The sequence below is a fragment of the Equus przewalskii genome, chromosome 4 (genome assembly GCF_037783145.1).
Source record: "Equus przewalskii isolate Varuska chromosome 4, EquPr2, whole genome shotgun sequence".
Lineage (NCBI taxonomy): Eukaryota > Metazoa > Chordata > Mammalia > Perissodactyla > Equidae > Equus > Equus przewalskii.
In genome coordinates this window covers 27,097,638-27,120,796 of record NC_091834.1, presented here as the reverse complement: position 1 = coordinate 27,120,796, position 23,159 = coordinate 27,097,638, and the positions used below count along the sequence as shown (strand labels likewise).

Here is a 23,159-nt window from a genome sequence, read left to right as displayed (position 1 = left end):
AGCGGTGCTAGGTCTGCATCCAGGCTCCAAACCCATGAGCCCCAGGCCACCAAAGTGGAGCATGTGAACCCAACCACTATGCCACCAGGCCAGGCAAAATATTCTATTTCTTAAGCTTTGTGGTGGGCAAGTGGGCATTTGTTTATTTTTTAAACTATTATAAACATTATAAAAATTCTTCTGTATATATATTTCCTAATATAAAAATTTCAAAAAGTACTGGATATATGTTCAGCCTATGGTTTACATGGATGTATATTCCATCTTGTACAGTAGATATATGAAGCCCCATTTAATATTTTCTTTGAAGAGCTTAACAAACTCTTAACTGTTTTTGAATTAAAATTAACTTGCAAGTATTTCTTTTAATGAGGAAGATTTAACATTCTCTGGAGAAATCAGGGACGCTTTAGAAAATAAGTGCTATTAATGCTATCAAATGTTTCCATTAGCTTTCTGATTCACATAGACTTTAAAAGTGTTTTCACTCTTCTCCACTTAGCATAGTCGAGAATGTATTCACAAGTAATAACAAAAATTATAAGAGTGAGAGTTAAAACTTGCTGAATACCCACTACATGTCAGGAATGTTTTTAGGCAAGACAACATAGCAGACAAAAATCTCTACCTTCATGGAGCTCACCTTGTCATGGGAGGAGAAAGCCAATAAACAAAATGACATAAACATAGTATGTTAGAGGGTGATAAGAATTATGAAGAAAATTGAAGCAGGGAAGGGCAAAGGAAGTGCCAAGGTAAAGGGAGAGTGAATTTTAAATAGGATGATTAGGAAAGGCATCCCTGAGAAGGTGACATTGGAGCAGTGACTTGAAACTGGTGAAGGGGAATGTTAAAGGAATCCTGGGGGAAGAGCATCCACGAAGAAGAAACAGACCTATAGGCTCTGAGGCTGGAACACACTTACTGTGTATGAGAAATAGCAAGGTCAGTGTCGATGAATGGAGAAATATCATCAGGGACAACAGAGTAGGAAACAAAATCAGAGGAGGGTAGATCATATAAGACTTACAGATTTTGATAAGAGATCTTGCTTTTATTCTAAATGAGCCCAACAAATTGTGTTCTAATTGTATTCCACTGACTTACATTGTAACAGGATAACGTGGAATGGGGAATCTGGTGGAGAATAAACTGAAGTTGGGCAAGGTAGAAGCAGGGAGACCAGTCAGAAGGCTGTGACAATAACCCAGGTAAGTGATTATGGTGCTGTGGACCATGTTTTAGCAGGAAGGTGGTGAAGTTTTTGGATTTTGAAGCTAGGACATACAAGATTTACTTACAGAGCTCATGTGGAGTGTTAGAGAAAAAGAGGAGCGAAGGGGGACTCCAATGTTTTTGTCCTGAAGAACTGAACAATAGAGTTGCCGTTCCTCCACTCTAAGAAGGGGAAAACTGCAGGTGGAGCATGTTTGGAGAGAAAGATCATGAGCTCACTTTATTGTTCAGTTTGAAATTTATATATAACCCTGGGATTCAGAGAAGTGTGGGCTAAAGAAATAAATGTCAGTTAAATATATAGTACTTAAGATCATTAAAGGAGTGAGAAGAGATTAAAAAGTAAAACATGGTCAATGCCTGAGCCCTGGAATTTTCCAATATTATGAGGTCAGGAGAAAAAAAACCAGCAGGAGAGAGTAAGGGAGTGTGGTTGGTAACGGAGAGTAGGGAAGGACCAGGAGTGAATTTTGTCCTGTAAACGCAGGAAATGTTTCAAACAAGGAGAGGATCATTAACTGTGGCAAATGCTGCTCATAGGCACAGTAACATGTGGATGAGGAACTGACTATTGGATTTACCAATATGGAAGTCACCAATGACTTCAATAAGAAAAGTTTCCTGGTAGGAGTGGGGTTTGGGCTAAAGCTGATTTCAATGGGCCCAAGGGAAAAAATAGAGAACTGGAAACAGAAAAGATAGACAGCTAGACAAGTTTTACCATAAAAACTAAAAGGAAATAAGATGGGTGCTACAGAGGAATGTGCAGTCCAGAGATTTTTTTTTAAATGATGTGATAAATCACAGTATATTATATATGCCAATGAGAATGATCGAGTACAGAGGGTGATTGCATGAACCACATCCTTAAGAGGGGAGAGGAAATGGGATCTAGGGCACTCGTGGAGAAGATGGCTTTACAAAGGGACACAGATCATCCACAGTTCAGGAGTGGAGGCCAAGTACAGGACACTTGACGATGGCAGATGTGTAGATGCGGTAGTGGGAACAGGAAAAAAGATCTTTTCTCTGTTTCAATTTTCTCCATGACCAAGGAATCACAGATATTAACTGAGAATGAAAATGGGAGAATTAATTAGAAGTTTGAAGGAGGAAGAGAAAGCAGGAAATATTTTTCTAGGAAAGTGGAAGACTGAATAGACGAGTGATGTGTAGTATTATTGTTACACAGCTCCAAGGGCCCACTTAAAATTGTGGTCATAAGTTTAAATGAGAATGGTGATTATGGGAATATGTTTTTCTCCTGCCCAAACTGATGCTTGGGTAAAGGCAGAGAACACAACAAAAGATGGAAGAGATTTGGGGTATACCTAAGAAAATAATTAGAAAGTGTGACTGTGGAATGTATCCTTGGTAGGAAGGGGAATGCATACATGAAGGAAACATGGAATAGTGAAATTTTTTATAGAATTAGCAGAGTGTATGTCTTACTGGATTTGAAGAATTCTTTGATCAGAGAGGGGGGCACTTGAAATTTTGATGATGCAGGTTTACAGTGACTACTGATGAGAAATCTTAGGAGGTGTACATGTTTGTTGATCTTTGCCTTGATGGTAACTTTTAATAATTATATTCAAAGTATCTATGGTATTTTGTATTTCTTAGCATAACATACTCAAGTAATTAATTGCTTTGTTTAGTTTTCATAGCTAACAATTGAATGTTTACATAGGTATTTTATTATATTAAAGTACTAAGCACTCTTTAATTCTATATAAAGAAAGAATTCTTATTTTAATTCTTAAAAAGTTTTTCTTTTTCTTTTAATTCTCATAAAAGAGTTGTAAATAGTGTTTCTTTTCTCTAATAAGTAAACAGAAGTTGATGATACAAGGATATATCAGTTAGGATATGCATAGAGCGCTGCTGCAAAAAGGACCCAAAAGTAGATTGGCTTAAATAATAAAGATACTTCTTTCTCTCATGGAAAAATTTGAGTTGCATCTTCTAGGCTGTCAGGAAGCTCTTTTCCCTGTGGTCATTCAAGGACTCAGGTTCCTTCCAAGTTCTTGCTTCTCCATCCTCCAGGGCAGGCAGGGGTCTTAAACTTCTTTTGTGCCATGGACCTCTTTGGTAATTTCGTGAAGTCTATGGACACTTTCTCAGCATAATGTTTACTAAATGCATAAAATTAAATGCATTGGATTAAAAAGAAAACAAATTACATTGAAATACCATGATCAGAATATATAACTGTATACTTCTTTAAACTTTAATTTATATGATTTAAAAAGTCTACATTATGGGTATAAATACCATAAGTTTGAAACAATTATGAACATAGGCAAGATTTTAAGATATCTGCAATGGTTGTAATATGATTTGAAAACATCTGTGATTTCTATTTTTGCCAGTGCCACAGTTACTATTAATAAAAAAAAAAGTAATAACTGTGGTTTATTGTCTACATTTTCAACAGAAGAAAATCCTAAATTAATAAAGGTGAAGATAAAATTTTTCACCATCCAAGTTTCATGGACACATTGAATTCCCTCCAGTGGTAGCCCTCAGGTTAAGGGTTAAAAGCCTCTTCTCTATGGCATTGATGTCATCTTCATGGTCAGCTCTGAGTGGAAGCAGAAGGAGAATGTAGAAGTCTGAAAACTTAGGCCCAGAAGGTGACACATAGTAGTTTCAGACCATTGCATTCAAGACAAATCAATCAGAGGATGACAGTCAACTACAAGAGACCTGGAGAAATGTAGACCAGCCATATGTTAAGAAGATGAAAGGACAGAATCAGAGACTCTTCGGAATCCTCAGACTCTGCCTCAAAGGCCACGCCCTTTGTTTCCCCCATTTCTCCTTCTCCTTCCCTTTGGGTGTGGTGTTTATTTTATTTTGTTTTTAAAGTCAATTAATTTTCTTACAGATATGTTCCCTCTGGGTAGTCTCTCAGTCTGTTAGAAAATCTAATATTAGGACTTTCAGAGGAAGTTTCACTTCAAGGTGCAATAATTGTGTAGAGATATTTTTGGCATAATATAATACAAACAAATGCTGGGCAAATTATTCAGAGATAGGAAAAATGCAAGTATATTATATTTGGTCAAGCGTATTGTCCAAGTTGATCTATTTTTCTGAAATTTTATCGAATAAAAGAGTTCTTGGAATAAGTGTGCTGTCTGCCAAATATGACATTAACTATACATGTATGTATTATATTGTTCAAAAACTTCTTATCTCCTATATGTGTATATATATGTATATGCATATATTACTTTTACTTTTTTTTGCTTTTGATTCTAAATCACACAAATTCATTTTTCTATACTCATACAAATTAGTAGGCAGAATAATCTCGTAAACCAACAATATGATTATAAGCTGACCTTCTAACACTGCCTAAGGAAGAAGTACCAGTTTTGTGCAATGAACGTGGCTATCCATCATATTATTCTACTGTAATATCTCCGCTATAACCAGTAAGACTCAAATAATTGTGCCTGCAGAAAGTTGGATGCGGGAAGGGAGAATTAGTTATGAATTTTTATTATCAAAACATTTAAAATATTAGATCTCAGAACTTTATCTCACTTGTAATCACCTCAAATTTAAAAAAAGATATACCAAAGCAGATAAAATGAGCTGCTGATACAAAGAAAAGTTTGCTGCCAGGAAATCAGTTCCATGGGATCAATCTGCCTGAGGCCCATCTTGACTTCTTCCAGCGCAGAGAGGTATTAATCAATGCTTATTTTAATGGCTTCTCTGGTCTGTCTGTAAAACTATAGTTTCCTTATTTAATAGTGAATGATGAATGCTTTTTTGGTAATTATAAATAGAATATATTCTCTTAGATCTACTTAGTGTAAATAATTATATCACTATGTTGCACTAGTGTTTCTTAATCTTTTGGGGGAACCATTCTGGAAACTTGGTAAAAGCTATGGACACTTTCCTCCAGAAAAAATACATGTGCACGAATAAACACAAATTTTGCATGAAGTGTTGAGGTGTTTGCTGATAACCCAATACTCTTCCAGAGGTATACTTAGAGTTGAATTCAGGACCTGTTTAAAATCCTGCCTCTTCTACATTTTCAAATAATGGGAAAAGAATCTATAAATGTGTGGCAAGACCATTTTTCTACAAGTCAAGTCTGTAACATAATTTGTTCACTATGCTAGCAAAATTTGTTCATTCTTGCTAGCAAAATGATGTTGGTGATATTTTCTTGTTAATTCGTGGTGAATATATACTAACTATATATTTTTAGTATAGTTCAATTAATTTTCACTAACCTAAACTAATGGAGGTGAATGATGTTGTGTCATTATATACCCCCTTTAATCTGATGCTAATTATTTGGATATTGTCCCATAAAGAGGGGTTAGGTATTGAAGTTTTCAAACAGAGAAGGACATGAGATGTATATCAGAAAAGGTTTAGTGGAGAAAACAAAAACTTCTTTAGGTATTTTGAGCAGAACATGACTTAATAGAGGATTATATAACTTAAAAATTGCTGGAACAGTTGGAGAAGTGAGGTCCAGACTGGGCCTTCAGAGCTGGCTGAACAGTGCTTCTCAAAATCCACGAAGCTAGAAAATAGACACTAAAACTCTGCAGGAAAGTTTTAAAACTGGTGCAGAAAGACTTCACATCAATATGGCTTTGATTATCAACAGAAACAAACAAAACAGTTTAAATATACGAAATGTCTCCATATTACTCCTCCTGCCTTTCAAATATCACAACATTGCATATGATTGGCAAAACCTAATTTGTATCAAGAAACCCAGCAGTGGAGTTTCCAGGTTGATGAACACAATAAGATGCTGGGAGGCTGCTGTACCCAGAGAGGGCATAAAAGTTCTCTCCTCAACCCCTACACCCTGTCCTAAGCATCTCTTCCGTTTGACTTTTCCTGAAATGTATATTTTATAGTAAACTGGTAATAGATGCCGAATCTTGAACTTTCTGACAAGAGCATTTGAGTTTCAGAGTTCCTACGGTTCTCCTTGCAATGAAGTAGACCAGCAGCTGCAATCAACTGCAATTCTATTACACCTTCATGACGCTTCCCTTGGCCAGAAATGCTCTAAGTAGTCTCAAGAACTGAAGCATTCAGCAAATTATGGCAAGACAGAGCCACATAAAATACTCACCGGATTTTCATGACAAATATGACAGTGCTAGCCAGCAGAACCACTTGCCATGTCATTGTATGGATGCTTGCCATCACACAGATTGGAATAGAATGGAACTTGTCCTTTGTTGGTAGAGTCACCTCAAAGGAGTGGACAGATCAGTAACCACTACAGTTGCTGTAATACAGAATTGTTTCAAAACCCACTTGTCATCTAAGCCCTCTGTTGCTCATTATAGCATAACTAGAGAAATAAAATACATCTGAAACTTGAAAAACAACCCCAGCAGCAAAGAAATCTAATAAATGTAGTCTCAGTCTCTATCTCTTTAATCTCAGTGTCTTGTCTCTCGTCTCTGTCTGTCCCTCTCCACACTACACTGTCAAGAGGGAGAGATGGAGGTTGACAGGTTCAATTCACAGCTTTCCTCACAAGGAGCTTTTTCGTGTGTTTTTAATTAATTCAGTGCCAATGTACTAGTTGGCTTGGAGATAAGAGATTGATTGAATGAAGTTGGTAAGGATGAAAAAGTCACCAATGACTTGCCTCCTGGTTCATGTGTCTACATGACTGTGGTGCTTTCATGTAAAAGAAAATTCAGCTGACCTAATAGATGACTTTTTCTTTTCAGGGTTGGTAGATAATCATTTATTCTCTTTAAAGTATATAATCAATATGTTTAAAAAATCCTTTACAAGCTGAACTTGTACTGTGGCAACATTTCAATTCTGATTTAGAGAAGTGACCCAAAAAAGTTCAATATACCTTTTGAATTGTTTTCCCCTGAAAGAAAGAGAGGAAGTGAAAAGTGGGAAAAAAACCCAATTTTGAAACCATGCAATGATATGGTTTTAGCTTCTCAAAAAACATCCAAATATCTGATGTAATCACTAAAATTTCATAAATTGTTACATATGAAGGAAATATTGCCTATGAGCATTACATTTCTAAGACTAGCACCTGCATTTGATTAATAACCAATAATCCATTCATCCAGTTTGTGTATAGCCATGGCCAGTCTACTGCCCACAGCCCAGCCTACATTTTGCTTTTTACAGTTCTTCCATTTGGAAATGATATTCAGGATCCTTGACAATAACAACCACCTCCAGTGTTTTCAATATTGCTACCATCACCCTGGCAACACAGAAGACAGGACATAAAGAGTTGCTCTGCCAAACATATCTATTGCTTTGTTGTATTTGTGGGAGCTAGAGTTGTCAAGGGAAATTTATACCAAGTAAAAGTAAATTTTGACTTATCAACAGCAAGATTTTCTAAAAAGTGCGTTTACACTTTATGTAGACAATTAAGTGGAAGTGTCAATAATATAAACTCCATGAGAACCAACAAATACTTGTCTTGTTCCCCAGCACTGAGCACTAGTAGATGCTCTGCAAATATTTGCTGAATGGATGAATTTTGTTCAATACAAGTATGGATTTCTCAAGTCAAAGTATACAGTTGGACATTTATGTTACTGTGTCAGTACTATTAACATTTAAAAAAATCATAGTACAGAATTGTAAATGGATGCAGAGATTTAACTAATGAGTTTCAGTTGAACTATCTGGTATAGATAATCAGACATAATGTTATCAAATGCTATCAATGCTCTTAACACTGAATTAGATACTTCTTATACATTTGTGGCATTTTAGCCTCCCCAAAGCCACATGTTGTAGGTATTTTGCAGACAAGAAAACCTTGACTCTAGGGGCTGGCCTGGTGGCGCAGCGGTTAAGTGCGCATGTTCCACTGCAGTGGCCCAGGCTTTGCCCGTTTTGATCCTGGGTGCGGACACGGCACCAATTGGCAAGCCATGCTGTGGCAGGCATCCCACATATAAAGTAGAGGAAGATGGGCACGGATGTTAGCTCAGGGCCAGTCTTCCTCAAAATAAATAAATTTTTTTAAAAAGAGAGAAAGAAAACCTTGACTCTAATCGGTCAGCAGAGTTTAGCAAGGTTATTCAGCTTGTCAGAGGAGGATAAGACATGATCCTAGTTTCATCTGGCATCAAAGCCTTCACTCCTTCTAGTCCCCAAACCACCTCTCTTGATATATCTCCTAAGTCTTGGGCTTTTCTGGAGTTAGAAAACTAATCTAGCAATCATACCATTGTACTGGTTTCCTTTTCTTAGAATCCCTGTTTTCTCTCCTTAGTAGAGATCTTGACAACTTTCCATAATACAGAAACTTCCCACTTTCAAAAGAGAGGTACTGTGGGAAGCAGAGATGTATGGGCTTTCCCACATGTTTATTGAGGGTCTTTGTGAAAGTAGAACTGGCTTTTGGAAAAAGTTTAAGAGAAATAAGGCATACAATAGGTTTTGTGTCACTTTAGAATGAGCATAATCTGACATAAAACCCATTAAATGAGAGACTAAAAGAAAAAAATAATTAGATACATCACTGATCTCCCAGATTAGGAAATACTGTGACATGGAGCAGAGAACATGAAATTTGGAATCAGAGATTCTGGGTTTGAATCTTAGCTCCATTATCTACCAATTTTTCTCACTCGGACAAATTAAAGCCTGATTTCTCTTATTTGTAAAATGGTTTATTATAATCGTTGTATTTCAAGGCTATTGGGAATTTAATTGATAGCATACAAAAGTGTTTTATAAATAGTATGCAAATATGCTATTGGTTATAACAATATAGTTGTTATAGTGTAAGTCATAGGACAAAACACAAAGTATTTAATCCAACATTCTAATTTTACAGATAAGAAAACTGACATATAGAAGAGTGAAATGAGACAAAGATTCCCAACAAAACTGGAATAAAAAGAAAATTGAAAATAGATACAAACCACTATTGCTAAGGTACATTGTCTTACTATATATACAAGATTTAAAATGGAAATCCTTGCTTTCTATATTTATGACTGATCTAAAGTTTTCTTAAAAACTGAATGAAAGAAAAGCAATGGTCACAAGTGCTACTGTTCTGTCCAGAAAAGTCCTATTTGTAAGACAATAAATATTTGCATAAGAATTGTGGTGTTTTAACAGACTAGGCTCAAAAGAGGACCATCACAAGCAACATTTTTCATTAAAGGACTAGTGGGGGTCAGAGGAGCCTTTCCAAAGACCGAAAAGAATTATTTGAAGAAAAAATGAGGCATAATAAATGTATGGCATAGGCCAACACTCTAGAAATCTGAGAAAGCATACAGTGTATATTAGTAAGCTTGGGCTACTATAACAAAATACCATAGAACAGGAGGCTCAAACAATAAACATTTATTTCTCACAGTTCTGGAGGAGGAGAAGTTCAAGATCAGGGTACCAGCATGGCTGAGGAGTTCTGGTAAAACCTCTCTTCCTGGCTTGTAGATAGTTGCCTCCATGCTGTGTCCTCCATAGTGGAGAGAGGGAGAGAGAGCAAGCTCTCTGGTGTCTCTTCTTATAAGGGCACTAATCCCATCATAACGGCCCCACACTCATGACCTCATCTAAACTTAATTACTTCCCAAAGGCCTCATCTCCAAATACCACCACAGTGAGGGGTGAGAGCTTCAACATATGAATTTTGGAGAGACACAGTCATCCAGTCCATAACAGAGAGAGAAATAGAATGATTGGCAGTTTAAATAGAACGGAGATGGAAAAATTCACCTATTAAAAAAAGAGGAACAGAAACTCCCTATCAAGGTGACTATCTAAGCAAATATGTTTACTTCTCCTTCTCCAAATCTCTTTGAGAAGGCCAAAGAAATTTAAAAATGAAAATAAATTCAATTTACCACTGGAAAACTATAAAATGTAAAAGCTATACAAATAAAAATAAAAAATAAAACCAAGTCAAAACTACACTCCCACCAACAGCCAAGAATGGTGAAGAGATTCTGGAAGTTACAAAGCAAAGACAGCAGTGAATAATGAGGCAAAGCTAGAGTGATGAATTTGCAGCCCTCACAGGCAAAAGAGAATGAACTTAAAAAGGGATGGTGTACCTAGTAGAACCTTAGAATAATCCCAAATTAGAGACAGTGGAAACTGGAAGAATGGTCAGCTAGAGAATTAAACAGAGAAAGAGTATATGGGCTTCTGCAGGAGTAAGTGACTCCAGCATTAACCTCCAGGATCAAGATTTGACCAGGAATTTATAGATGGGCATAAATTCAGTAAAATACTATGATATCACCAATTTGGATATAATGTTATTGGGGATTGGTTGGTGTATTCCTCCTAATCTTCATGTTGGGAGAGAAGTGAGGGGGATCCCCTTACCTTCAATATTCTCATGGGTCAAATTCTGTTGACGGAAAGATGAAACACATATCAACTAACCAGGAAGTTTCTGAAATTGCCATCCTCATCCTGGAAGTCCACTGCATCCAGCCACAGGACCCGGAATCAACTCCTTGCTTTTTAAGCCAGAGCCAAACTTCCACCAAATGGAAGGTGTCAAACCATAGCAGGGATGGGAAAGGATGGCTTTAGCTTGGGCAGCCAAACCACTGGAATTTGGGGGTCAGCTGCAGCACATCAGGCCTGGGCACTTACTAACCTTGAAATAAAGCAACTGTTTATTTTATACAACGTATCTTTAAGGCAAACTTCTGGGGTTATGGTAGGGTTTCACTGTAGTTAGAATGAATGCTACTTCCTCCCTGCTTCTAAACAGATGTTATTTCCTTGTTAGAAACTAGGCATCTTTAAATTGAAAGGTCTGATGAAACTTCTTGACTTTTCAGCTAAAACTTCCAAATTCCAAGTTGTTTTTCAACCTGCGTGCTTCAGATACCTTCATTGACCATATGACTGGATAAAGCTTACTTTTCATTCTATTCACTTTTCTAATTTCTTAACAAAAAAAAAACAAGCAAAAAACTTTAAGGATAATTTTTATTTATTTGCAGAGTTGAGCATGTGTCAGCTCAGTGTGAATTAATATAATAGTGCCAACCTTCATCTACATTCAACTTAATGTTGATTAGCCAAGCAGTGCCCATTTTCCTAGTGTTCATTAGGTTCAGAGTTCCCCAAAGGATGCTAGACTTCAATTAACATTACAAAAAGCTCTGGTCATTCAATCTTCCCTTTATACCTATTAGGAATATGCTTCTTAAGACCAACATTTCCAAAGGCAAATCACCCTTCTCTTCTAACCTCATTCAATGGAAAGAGCAGGAGTCATCAATGTCCTGGTGGCCTGCTATTGTTTAGCAATATCTATTCAAAATATGTAAGGTCATACCTTAGGACTTCAATGATCTCTGTGATAGTCTTCACCACCACCCTACTGACATGATAGGAATCCAAAATTTATTCATCAAATCTCATTTTTAATATTTTATCTTAAAATTGATTCTTCAGACTCAAACTGAATACAAAATTTTCCAGTATATAATTACACACTTGGGACAGACATTTGTAAAATAATTTTTTTAAATGCTGTGTTGAAAGAGTCCTTAGAGAAAAATGAATCTTAAACACTACCGAAAAATCTGTTGTAGAAAGAACTTGAAAATTATACCCAATTAGTGGAAGAGGAAGGACTAGAAGTTAATGTTTGTTTATATTTCCTTATACCCTGTATCTTAAACCAACATTTCACAGCTCATTTTAACAGAGACTTTGGAGAGGTTCCTGAGTTTTCCGGTGGAAGTGAAAAAAATCTCTCTGGTGGGTTTCTCCATTGTCTGATTCTGGATTTAGATTAAACTCATTCCTTTTTATTTCTTTTTCTTGCCTGAGTGTTCTGGCTAGGACTTCCAACACTATGTTAAATAGGACTAGTAAAAGCATCCTTGTTTGGTTCCTGATCTTAGAGGGATAGCTTTCAGTTTTTCTCCATTGAGAACGATATTGGCTGTAGGTTTGTCATATATGCCCTTTATTATGTTGAGGTACTTTCCTTCTATTCCCATTTTATTCAGAGTTTTTAGCGTAAATTGATGCTGTATCTTGTCAAATGCTTTCTCTGCATCTATTGAGATGAGCATATGGGTTTTATTCTTCATTTTGTTAATGTGGTGTATAACATTGATTGATTTGCAGATGATGAACCATTCCTGCATCCCTGGAATGAAACCCACTTGATCATGGTATATGATCTTTTTAATGTATTGTTGTATTTGATTTGCTACTATTTTGTTGAGGATTTTTGCATCAATGTTCATCAGTGATATTGGCCTGTAATTTTCTTTTCCGTGTCTTGTCCTTATCTGGGTTTGGTATCAGGGTAATGTTGGCTTCACAGAATGAGTTAGGAATCTCCCCCTCCTCTTCAGTTTTCTGGAGGAGTTTGAGAAGGATAGATATTTAGTCTTCTTTGAATGTTTGGTAGAATTCACTCGGGAAGCCATCTGATCCTGGACTTTTATTTTGGGGGAGGTTTTTGATTACTGATTTGATCTCCTTACTGGTGATTGGCCTATTCAAATTCCCTATTTCTTCTTGGTTCAGTTTTGGAAGGTTATATGATTCTAAGAATTTATTCATTTCTTTTAGATTATACAATGTGTTGATGTATAGCTTTTCATAGTATTCTCTTATAATCTATTGTATTTCCGAGGTGTCCTCTATAATTTCTCTTTCACTTCTAATTTTATTTATTTGAGCCTTCTCTCTTTTTTCGTGGTGAGTCTAGCTAAAAGTTTGTCAATTTTTTTCTTTTCAAAGAACCAGCTCTTGGTTTCATTGATTTTTTCTATTGTATTTTACTCCCTGCTTCATTTATTTATGCTCTGATTTTAATTATTTCCTTCCTTCTACTGATTTTTGGCTTTGTTTGTTCTTCTTTGTCCAGTTCCCTTAGGTGCACTGTTAGATTGTTTGAGATTTTTCTTGTTTGTTGAGGTAGGCCTGTGTTGCTATAAACTTCCCTCTTAGAACCACTTTTGCTGTATTCCATAAATTTTGGCATTTCATATTTTCATTTTCATTTGTCTCCAGATACTTTTTGATTTTTCCCTTGATTTCTTCATTGACGCAATTGTTATTCAGTAACATTGAATCAAAATTCAATTCTGTTTAATCTCCACATATTTGTGTCTTTTTTGATTTTCTTCCTGTAGTTGATTTCTAGTTTTATACTACTGTGGTCAGAAAAGATGCATGATATTATTTCAATCTGCTTAAATTTATGGAGACTTGTTTTGTACCCTAATATATGATCAATCCTCGAGAATGTTCCATGTGCATTTGAAAAGAATGTGTATTCTGTGGTATTTGGATGTTCTATATATATTTACTAAGTCCATCTGGTCTTTTTTTTTTAATTTTTATTTTTTTGGATGTACATCATATTTCAAATTCTGTATACATTACATCATGTTCACCACCCGAACACTAATTATATGGCATCCCCTTACATGTGACCCTAATCACCCCTTTTGCCCTCCCCCATCCCCCCTTCCCCAATGGTAACCACCAGTCCAATCTCCAATGCTATGTGGGGTTTTTTTGTCGCTTTTATCTTCTACTTATGAGTCAGATCATATGGTATGTGACTTTCTCCCTCTGACTTATTTCACTCAGCGTAATACCCTCAAGGTCCATCCATGTTGTCACAAATGGCTGGATTTCGTCATTTCTTATGGCTGAGTAGTAGTCCATCGTGTATAAATACCACATCTTCTTTATCAATTTGTCCCTTGATAGGCACCTGGGTTGCTTCCAAGTCTTGGCTATTGTGTATAGTGCCACAATGAACATAGGGGTGCAAGTATCTTTATGCCTTTGTGTTTTCAAGTTCTTTGGATAAATACCCAGCAGTGGAATAGCTGGATCATATGGTAGATCTACCCTTAATTTTCTGAGGATACTCCATACTGCTTTCCATAGTGTCTGCACCAGTTTGCCCTGCCACCAGCAGTGAACAAGGGTTCTCTTCTCTCCACACCCTCTCCAACATTTGTTGTTTCCTGTCTTGTTAATTATAGCCATTCTGACCAGAGTGAGGTGATACCTCATTGTAGTTTTGATTTGCATTTCCCTGATAGCTAATGATGTTGAGCATCTTTTCATATGCCTGTTGGCCATCTGTATATCTTCTTTGGAGAAATCTCTGTTCAGATCTTTTGCCCATTTTCTAATTGGATTGTTGGCTGTTTTGTCGTTGAGCTATATGAATTCTTTGCATATTTTGGATATTAACCCCATATCTGATATGTGGTTTGCAAGTATCTTCTCCCAATTGTTAGGTTGTCTTTTCGTTTTGTTGATGGTTTCCTTTGCTGCGCAGAAACTTTTTAGTTTGATGTAGTCGCATTTGTTAATTTTTCTTTAGTTTCCCTTGCCCGGTCAGACATGGGACTGGAAAATATGCTGCTCAGACCAATGTCATAGAGCGTGCTGCCTATGTTTTCTTCTAGAAGTCTCATGGTTTCAGGTCTTACATTCAAGTCTTTAATCCATTTTGAGTTGATTTTTGTGCATGGTGTAAGGGAATGGTCTACTTTCATTCTTTTGCATGTGGCTGTCCAGTTTTCCCAACACCATTTATTGAAAAGACTCTCCTTTCTCCATTGTATGCTCTTGGCTCCCTTGTCGAATATTAGCTGTCCATAAACGTGTGGGTTTACTTCTGGGCTCTCAATTTTCTTCCATTGATCTGTGTGTCTGTTTTTGTGCCGGTACCATGCTGTTTTGGTTACTATGGCTTTGTAGTATAATTTGAAATCAGGGAGTGTGATACCTCCAGCTTTGTTCCTTTTTCTCAGGATTGCTTTGGCTATTCGGGGTCTTTTGTTTTTCCATATATATTTTAGGATTCTTTGTTCTATTTCTGTAAAAAAATGTTGTTGGAACTTTGATAGGGATTGCATTAAAACTATAGATTGCTTTAGGAAGTATGGACATTTTAACAATGTTAATTCTTCCAATGCAAGAGAACGGAATATCTTTCCATTTCTTTGTGTCTTCTTTGATTTCTTTCAAAAATGTCTTATAGTTTTCAGTGTACAGATCTTTCACCTCTTTCGTTAAGTTTATTCCTAGGTATTTTATTCTTTTTGGTGCAATTGTAAATGAGATTGTATTCTTAATTTCTCTTTCTACTACTTCGTTGTTGGTGTATAGAAATGCAACCGATTTTCCTACATTGATTTTGTATCCCGCAACTTGACCGTATTTCTTTATTATTTCTAAAAGTTCTATAGTGGACTCTTTAGGGCTTTCTAGATATAAAATCATGTCGTCTCCAAAGAGTGACAGTTTCACTCTTCTTTTCCAATGTGGATCCCTTTTATTTATTTTTCTTGCCTGGTTGCTCTGGCTAGGACTTCCAATACTATGTTAAATAAGAGTGGTGACAGTGGGCATCCTTGTCTGGTTCCTGTTCTTAGAGGCATAGCTTTCAGTTTTTCTCCATTGAGAATGATATTTGCTGTGGGTTTGTCATATATGGCCTTTATTATGTTGAGGTATTTTCCTTCTATTCCCATTTTATTTAGAATTTTTATCATAAATGGATGCTGTATCTTGTCAAATGCTTTCTCTGCATCTATTGAGATGATCATGTGATTTTTATTCTTCGTTTTGTTAATGTGGTGTATCACATTGATAGATTTGCAGATGTTGAACCATCCCTGCATCCCCAGAATGAAACCCACTTGATCATGATGTATGATCTTTTTAATGTATTGTTGTATTCGATTTGCTAGTATTTTGTTGAGGATTTTTGCATCAATGTTCATCAGTGATATTGGCCTGTAATTTTCTTTTTTTTGTGTTGTCCTTGTCTGGTTTTGGTATCAGGATAATGTTTGCTTCGTAGAAGGAGTTAGGAAGCCTCCCCTCCTCTTCAATTTTTTGGAAGAGTTTGCGAAGGATAGGTATTAGGTCTTCTTTGAATGTTTGGTAGAATTCACCAGAGAAGCCATCTGGTCCTGGACTTTTATTTTTTGGGAGGTTTTTCATTGCTGTTTCAATCTCCTTACTAGTGATCGGTCTATTCAAATTTTCTACATCTTCTTGGTCCAGTTTTGGAAGGTTGTATGTTTCTAAGAATTTATCCATTTCTTCTAGATTATGCAATTTGTTGGCGTATAGCTTTTCATAGTAGTCTCTTATCTTTTGTATTTCTGAGGTGTCTGTTGTAATCTCTCCTGTTTCATTTCTGATTTTATTTATTTGAGCCTTCTCTCTTTTTTTCTTGGTGAGTCTAGCTAAGGGTTTGTCAATTTTGTTTATCTTTTCAAAGAAACAGATCTTGGTTTCATTAATTTTTTCTATTGTTTTTTTATCTCTATTTCATTTATTTCTGCTCTGATTTTTATTATTTCCTTCCTTCTGCTGATTTTGGGCTTTGTTTGTTGTTCTTTTTCCAGTACCTTTAGGTGCACTTTTAGATTGTCTATTTGAGATTTTTCTTGTTTGTTGAGGTAGGCCTATATTGCTATAAACTTCCCTCGTAGAACCACTTTTGCTGTATCCCACAGATTTTGGCATGTAGTGTTTTCATTTTCATTTGTCTCCAGGAATTTTTTTATTTCTTCTTTGATTTCTTCATTGACCCAATCATTGTTCAGTAGTATTTTGTTCAATCTCCACATTTTTGTGGCTTTTCTGGTTTTCTTTCTGTAGTTGATTTCCAGTTTCATATCTTTGTGGTCAGAAAAGATGCATGGTATTATTTCGATCTTCTTAAATTTATTGAGACTTGTTTTGTGGCCTAATGTGTGATCAATCCTGGAGAATGTTCCATGGGCATTTGAAAAGAATGTGTATTCTGTGGTTTTTGGATGGAATGTTCTGTATATATCTACTAAGTCCATCTGGTCTAATGTGTCCTTTAAGGCGAGTGTTTTCTTCTTGATCTTCTGTTTGGATGATCTATCCATTGGTGTAAGTGGAGTGTGTTACTGTCTATTTCTCCTCTTATGTCTGTTAATAATTGCTTTATATATTTAGGTGCTCCTATGTTGGGTGCATGGATATTTACAAGTGTTATATTTTCTTGTTGGATTGTTCCCTTTATCATTATGTAGTGCCCATCTTTGTCTCTTATTACAGTTTTTGTTTTAAAGTCTATTTTGTCTGATATAAGTTTTGCTACCCTCACTTTCTTTTCTTCGCCATTTGCATGGAATATCTTTTTCCATCCTTTCACTTTCAGTTTGTGAGTGTCTGTAGGTCTGAAGTGTGTCTCTTGTATGCAGCATATACATGGATCTTGTTTTTTTTATCCAGTTGGCCACCCTATGGCATTTGATTGAAGCATTTAGTCCATTGACATTTAAAGTAGCTGTTGATAAATATGTATTTCTTGCCATTTTGTCACTTTTTCTTTTTTTTGGGTGTTTTAGTAGTTCTTCTGGGTTCCTTTCTTTTTCTCTTGCTCTCTTCCCTTGTGGTTTGATGGCTATCTTTAGTAATATGTTTGATTTCTTTTGTCTTACTTTTTCTCCTGCTTGTTATAGGTTTCTGATTTGTGGTTACCATAAGGATCCTATTTAATATACTATGCATATACCAGTCTATATTGAGTAGATAGACTCTTTAGCTTGACCTCTTTCTAAAAGCTCTACTTTTTCACTCCCCTCCTCCCACATTATATGTTTTTCACATCATATATAGTCTTTTGTTTAGTGTGTGTATATCCATTACCCACTTATCACTGAAACAGGTAATTTTAGTACTTTTGTCTTTTAACCTTCATATTACCTTCACAGGTAGTTGACCTGCTGCCTTTACTATACTTTTACCTTACAAGTGACTTTATTGCCTGTTTTTTCTTGTTGTTTTGATATTTTTTTCTTTTATCTCTATTTGTGGTCATTGCTTTCCCACTTAAATAACTCCCTTCAGCATTTCTTGTAGGACTGGTTTCTTGGTGATAAACTCCTTTAATTTTTGCTTGTCTGGGAATCTCTTTATCTCTCCTTCCATTCTGAATGACAGTCTTGATGGATAGAGTATTCTTGGTTATAGGTTTTTTTCCTTTTATCACTTCAAATATATCGTGCCAGTCTCTTCTCGCCTGTAGGGTCTCGACTGAGAAGTCCGCTGACAGCCTGATGGGCTTCCCTTTATATGTCACTTGTGGCCTTTCTCTTGCTGCTTTTAGGATTCTCTCTTTGTCTTTAATTTTAGACATTTTGATTATTATATGCCTTGGTGTGGGCCTCTTTGGGCTGCTCTTCTTTGGAGCTCTCTGTGCTTCCTGAACTTGGATGTCTGTTTCCTTCCTCAGGTGAGGAAAATATTCCTCTATTATTTCGACAAATAAATTTTCTGCCCCTTTGTCTCCCTCTTCTCCTTCTGGGACCCCTATAATCCGAATGTTAGCATGCTTGATATTGTCACAGAGTTCCCTTACACTGTTCTCATTCTGTCTAATTCTTTTTTCTCTTTTCTGTTCTGCTCGGGTGATTTCTTATAATCTTTCGTCTAGCTCGCTGATCCATTCTTCTGCATCCTCTACTCTGCTATTGAGTCCCTCTAGTGAATTTCTCATTTCAAGTACTGTATTCTTCATTTCTGATTGGTTCTTTTTTATATCTTCCAACTCTTTGCTGATGTGCTCACTGTGTTCATCCATTCTTCTCCGCATATCTGTGAGCATCCTCATTATATTTTGTTTGAATTCTTTGTCAAGGAGGTCACTAGTTTCTGTTTCACTTAGTTCTTTTTCTGGGGTTTTGTAGTGTTCCCTTGCTTGGAAAGTATTCCTTTGCCTCCTCATTATGCCTCTTTCTCTGTGCTATTTTCTTTGTACTAGGTGAGTCAGCTATGTCTCCTGATCTTGGAGAAGTGGCCTTATGTATGAGATGCCTTATGAGGCCCAGCAGTGTGCTTCCCTCTCATCACCAGACCATAAGAACCAGGAGTGACCCCTTTGTGGGCTACTTGTGTTCTTCTGCTGTGGCAGGGTTGCTCCCACTGCAGGTACCCAGGGAGTCTGATCTTTCCCTCCCTGGCCAGCTTTTTGTAAATCCAGTTTGGAGGGGCCTCAGCATTGTTGGCTACAAAGTCTATTAGCACACTCTTATTGCAATTGTCCTCTTAATTGGGTTGGTACCCAGTGTAGCTGGTTGCTAGGCTCAGGGTCGTACAGTTGTGATAGGCCTGTGGCCAAGAAGGCTGATGTCAGTTCTCTTAGGAGTGCAGCTGAGTGGGGCTAGCCCTTGGCATGGAGGCACTCAGTTCTTTCAGGCTTTGGAAGGTGGGGCTGATCCTTTTTATGGCTATTTGTGAAGCACAAGTCTTCTGCCACTGATAAGCCTCACCCCCCTCTGGACCACATACATTGTCAACACAGTCCTGGTCCATGCACACTTCTCAACCCCCTGGAGCGTACCCCACCGCCACACTGCAGAGGCCCCCACCTCTGCCCCAATGCCTCCCACAGTTCACCTGGTCCTCACACAAGCCCTGCCCCACAGAGGCAGACACCCTTGCCTGCCTGTAGAGGATCAAGGCACTCAGTCAATGCAGGCTGAAAAGTAGCCTGAGGGCTTGCTGTTAGGTGGGGCCAGTTCCTAGGGCGGGTTGCCTGCCCTTGCTGAACTGGATTAAATCTGTGCTCTAGTGGGTGTGGCAGACCTCTGGGCTAACAGTCCAAGGGACGCACCTCAATGGTCCCCACTAGTGTCATATCAGCACGCCTGGACCAGCTCAGAACAATGGCTCCCACCAATGTCTCAGTTTCTGGAGAGGATGCTCCTCTCACCAAGATTCCCCCAGAGCCCACCAGGTGAGTCTCATTTCACCAAAGGACTGTCAGCCTTCTCTCTGGTGATTTTAGATTGCTGCAATGAGTGAGTTTCTGTGTGGGCCCTTTAAGACCCGGATCTTTTTGGCTTTTGGCCGATAGCTTTTCTGGGGGTGTCCTCGCTGCAGTTAATAGCCAGCAAAGCCAGACAGTAAGACCCCCCCCCTCTCAGTGGGGCTGAGTCCAAAGGTTGGTTATAGCAGTATTGACCCTGCTCCGAACCTCACTCCTCCAGGGAGGGCTCTTACCTTAGGGTGGCTCCCGCCTGGCCAGCTGAGAAGCTCCCCTGCTCCCAAAGGTGGCTTTTCTCCTCTCCTGCCAGAATTACTGCCTCTTCTGCTTTCGTTAGGACTGTCCCTTGTCATGGGGGTTCTTTTTATCCAGTTTTCAGTTTTCAATCCAGGGTAATTCTTCCCAAAATTGTTGTAACCTCGTTGTGTTCGTGGGAGGAGACAAGTCCAATGTCTGCTCACAGCGCCATCTTGATGAGAACTTAAAATCATCTTTAGTCCATCTGGTCTTATGTGTCATTTAAGGCCAATATTTCTTTGTTGATCTTCTGTTTGGATGATCTATCCATCAGTGTAAGTGCAGTGTTGAAGTCTCCTACTATTACTTTGTTGCTGTCTATTTCTCCCTTTATGTCTGTTAATAATTACTTTATATATTTAGGTGTTTCTATGTTGGGCACATAGATATTTACAAGTGTTATATCCTCTCATTGGATTGTCCCCTTTATCTTTATGCAGTGCCCTTATTTGTCTCTTGTTACAGTTTTTGTTTTAAAGCCAATTTTATCTGATATAAGTATTGCAACCCCAGCTTTATTTTCATTGCCATTTGCATGGAGCATCTTTTTCTATCCCTTCACTTTCAGTTTCTGAGTGTATTTAGGTTTGAAGTGTGTCTCTTGTATGCACCATATATATGGCCCTCATTTTTTTCTCTGGTCAGCCACCCTATGTCTTTTGATTGAAGTATTTAGTTCATTGATATTTATAGTAGCTATTGATAAGTATGTACTTATTACTATTTTGTTACTTTTTTCTGGGTGTTTTATTAGTTCTCTGTTCCTTTCTTCTTCTCTTACTCTCTCCCTTTGTGGACTGATTGCTTTCTTTAGTGTTAGATTTGCTTTCCTTTCTCTTAAATTTTGTGCATTTATTATAGGTTTCTGCTTTGTGATTATCATGAGGTTCATATATAATAACCTACATATATAGCAATCTATATTAAGTTGATGGTCTCTTTAGTTTTACCTCTTTCCAAAAGCTCTACTCTTTTACCTCTGTCCTCCCACAGTTTATGTTTTTGATATCATATCTAAACTCTTTTTTTATGTGTTTGTATCCTACCCTCTTATCATAGAAATAAGTAAGTTTAGTACTTTTGTATTTTGACCTTCATATTAGCTTCATAGGTGGTTGATCTGCTATCTTTATTTTTGCCTTTACCAGTGATCTTTATAGCCTCTTTATATATATATATATAATTTTCTTATTCCTACTTGTTGTCTTCTCTTTCCTACTTAAATAAGTCTCTTCAGCATTTGTTGTAAGGCTACTTTCTTGTTGATAAGCTCCTTTAATTTTTTCTTTTGGGGAAAGGCTTTATCTCTCCTTCCTTTCTGAATGATAACCTTGCTGGGTAGAGTATACTTGGCTGTATGTTTTTTCCTTTCAGCACATCAAATATATCATACCACTCCCTTCTAGCCTGTAAGGTTTCCGCTGAGAAGTCAGCTGATAGCCTTATGGGGTTTCCTTTGCATGTAACTTGTTGTCTTTCTCTTCAGGCATTTAGGATTCTCTCTTTATCTTTAACTCTTGATGTTTTAATTATAATGTTTCTTGGTGTGAGCTTCTTTGGGTTTATCTTGTTTGGTGCTCTCTGTGCTTCGTGTACCTGGATGTCTGTTTCCTTCCTCGGGTTAGGAAAGTTTTCAGCTATTCTTTCCTCAAATATCTTATCTGCCCCTTTGCCTCTCTCTTCTCCTTCTGGGACACCATAATATGAAAGTTACCACACTTGATGTTGTCCCAGATGTCCCTTAGACTGTTCTCGTTCTTTCTAATTCTTTTTTCTTTTATCTATTCAGCCTGCACTGTTTCCTTTAGTCTTTTGTCCAGCTCCATGATCCATTCTTCTGTGTCATCTATTCTACTATTGAGTCCCTCTTTCATTTCCAGTATTGTGTTCTTCATTTCTGATTGGTTATTCTTTATATTTTCCAATTCTTTGTTGATGTTCTCACTGACTTCATACATCCTTTTCCGAAGATCAGTGAGCATCCTTAAAACTTTTTGTTTGAACTCTTTGTCAGGTAGACTTCTTATTTCTGTTTCATTTAGATCTTTTGCTGGGGTTTTGTCCTGTTCCCTTACTTGGAACTTATTCCTTTGCCTCTTCACTTTGTCTCTTTCTCTGTGTTTATATCTATGTATTACATTGGTAGGTATATCTCCTGATCTTGGAGAAGTGGCCTTATGTAGGAGATGCCTTATGAGGCCCAGAAGTGTGCTTCCCTCTTGTCACCAGTACCAAATGTTCCAGGAGTGACCCTTATGTGGGCTATGTGTGTCCTTCTGTTGTGGCAAGGTTGCTCTTGCTTCAGGAGCCCAGAGAGGCTAGGCTGTCCCTCTGGATGTCTGGCTTTAATGCTCAGCTGCATGTGGCTGCTATGGACCCTTTACTCACGTTATCAGGCATGGAGATCCCCAGCACAGTTTGCTGCAAAGTCTAGTAGCCATTCCTGTTGCAGTTTTTCCATTAAATGAGTAGGCCCCCAGTGTGGCTGGTTGCTAGGCTCAGCAGCTTAAAATTTCTTTGGCCTCTAGCCTACAAGGCTCTTGTCAGCTCTCTCAGGATTGCAGCTGAGTAGGGCTTGCCCCAGCCAAGGGAGCACCCAATTGTTTCAGGCTTTGTGAGGTGGAGCTGATCCCCTATGTGACTGTTTGAGAAGCACAAGTCTTCTGCAGGTGACAAGCCCCACTGCCTACAGAGCCACATACACTGTCAGCATAGTCCTGCATGCACCCTGTCCCCTGAAGCAGACCCAGTTGCCCCACTGAAGAGGCCCCACACACTCCACCAATGCCCCACACCCCACACCTGCTAATCACACATGCCCTGC

At 37.6% G+C, this 23,159-nt stretch overlaps 1 long non-coding RNA gene and 1 pseudogene across 3 annotated transcripts in view; both read left to right on the top strand.

The window, feature by feature from the left end:
• The window catches only part of LOC139083002 (uncharacterized), a 135,590-nt gene that overhangs the window by 83,260 nt on the left and 29,171 nt on the right, over positions 1-23,159 (top strand). For all 3 annotated transcript variants that reach the window (XR_011539442.1, XR_011539441.1, XR_011539443.1), the window contains exons 3-4: positions 1,118-1,211; positions 9,083-9,183. This is a non-coding gene — a long non-coding RNA (uncharacterized lncRNA). The remainder of the gene's footprint in view (positions 1-1,117; positions 1,212-9,082; positions 9,184-23,159) is intronic.
• On the top strand, positions 6,274-6,514 carry LOC103542413 (cytochrome c oxidase subunit 7B2, mitochondrial-like; annotated as a pseudogene).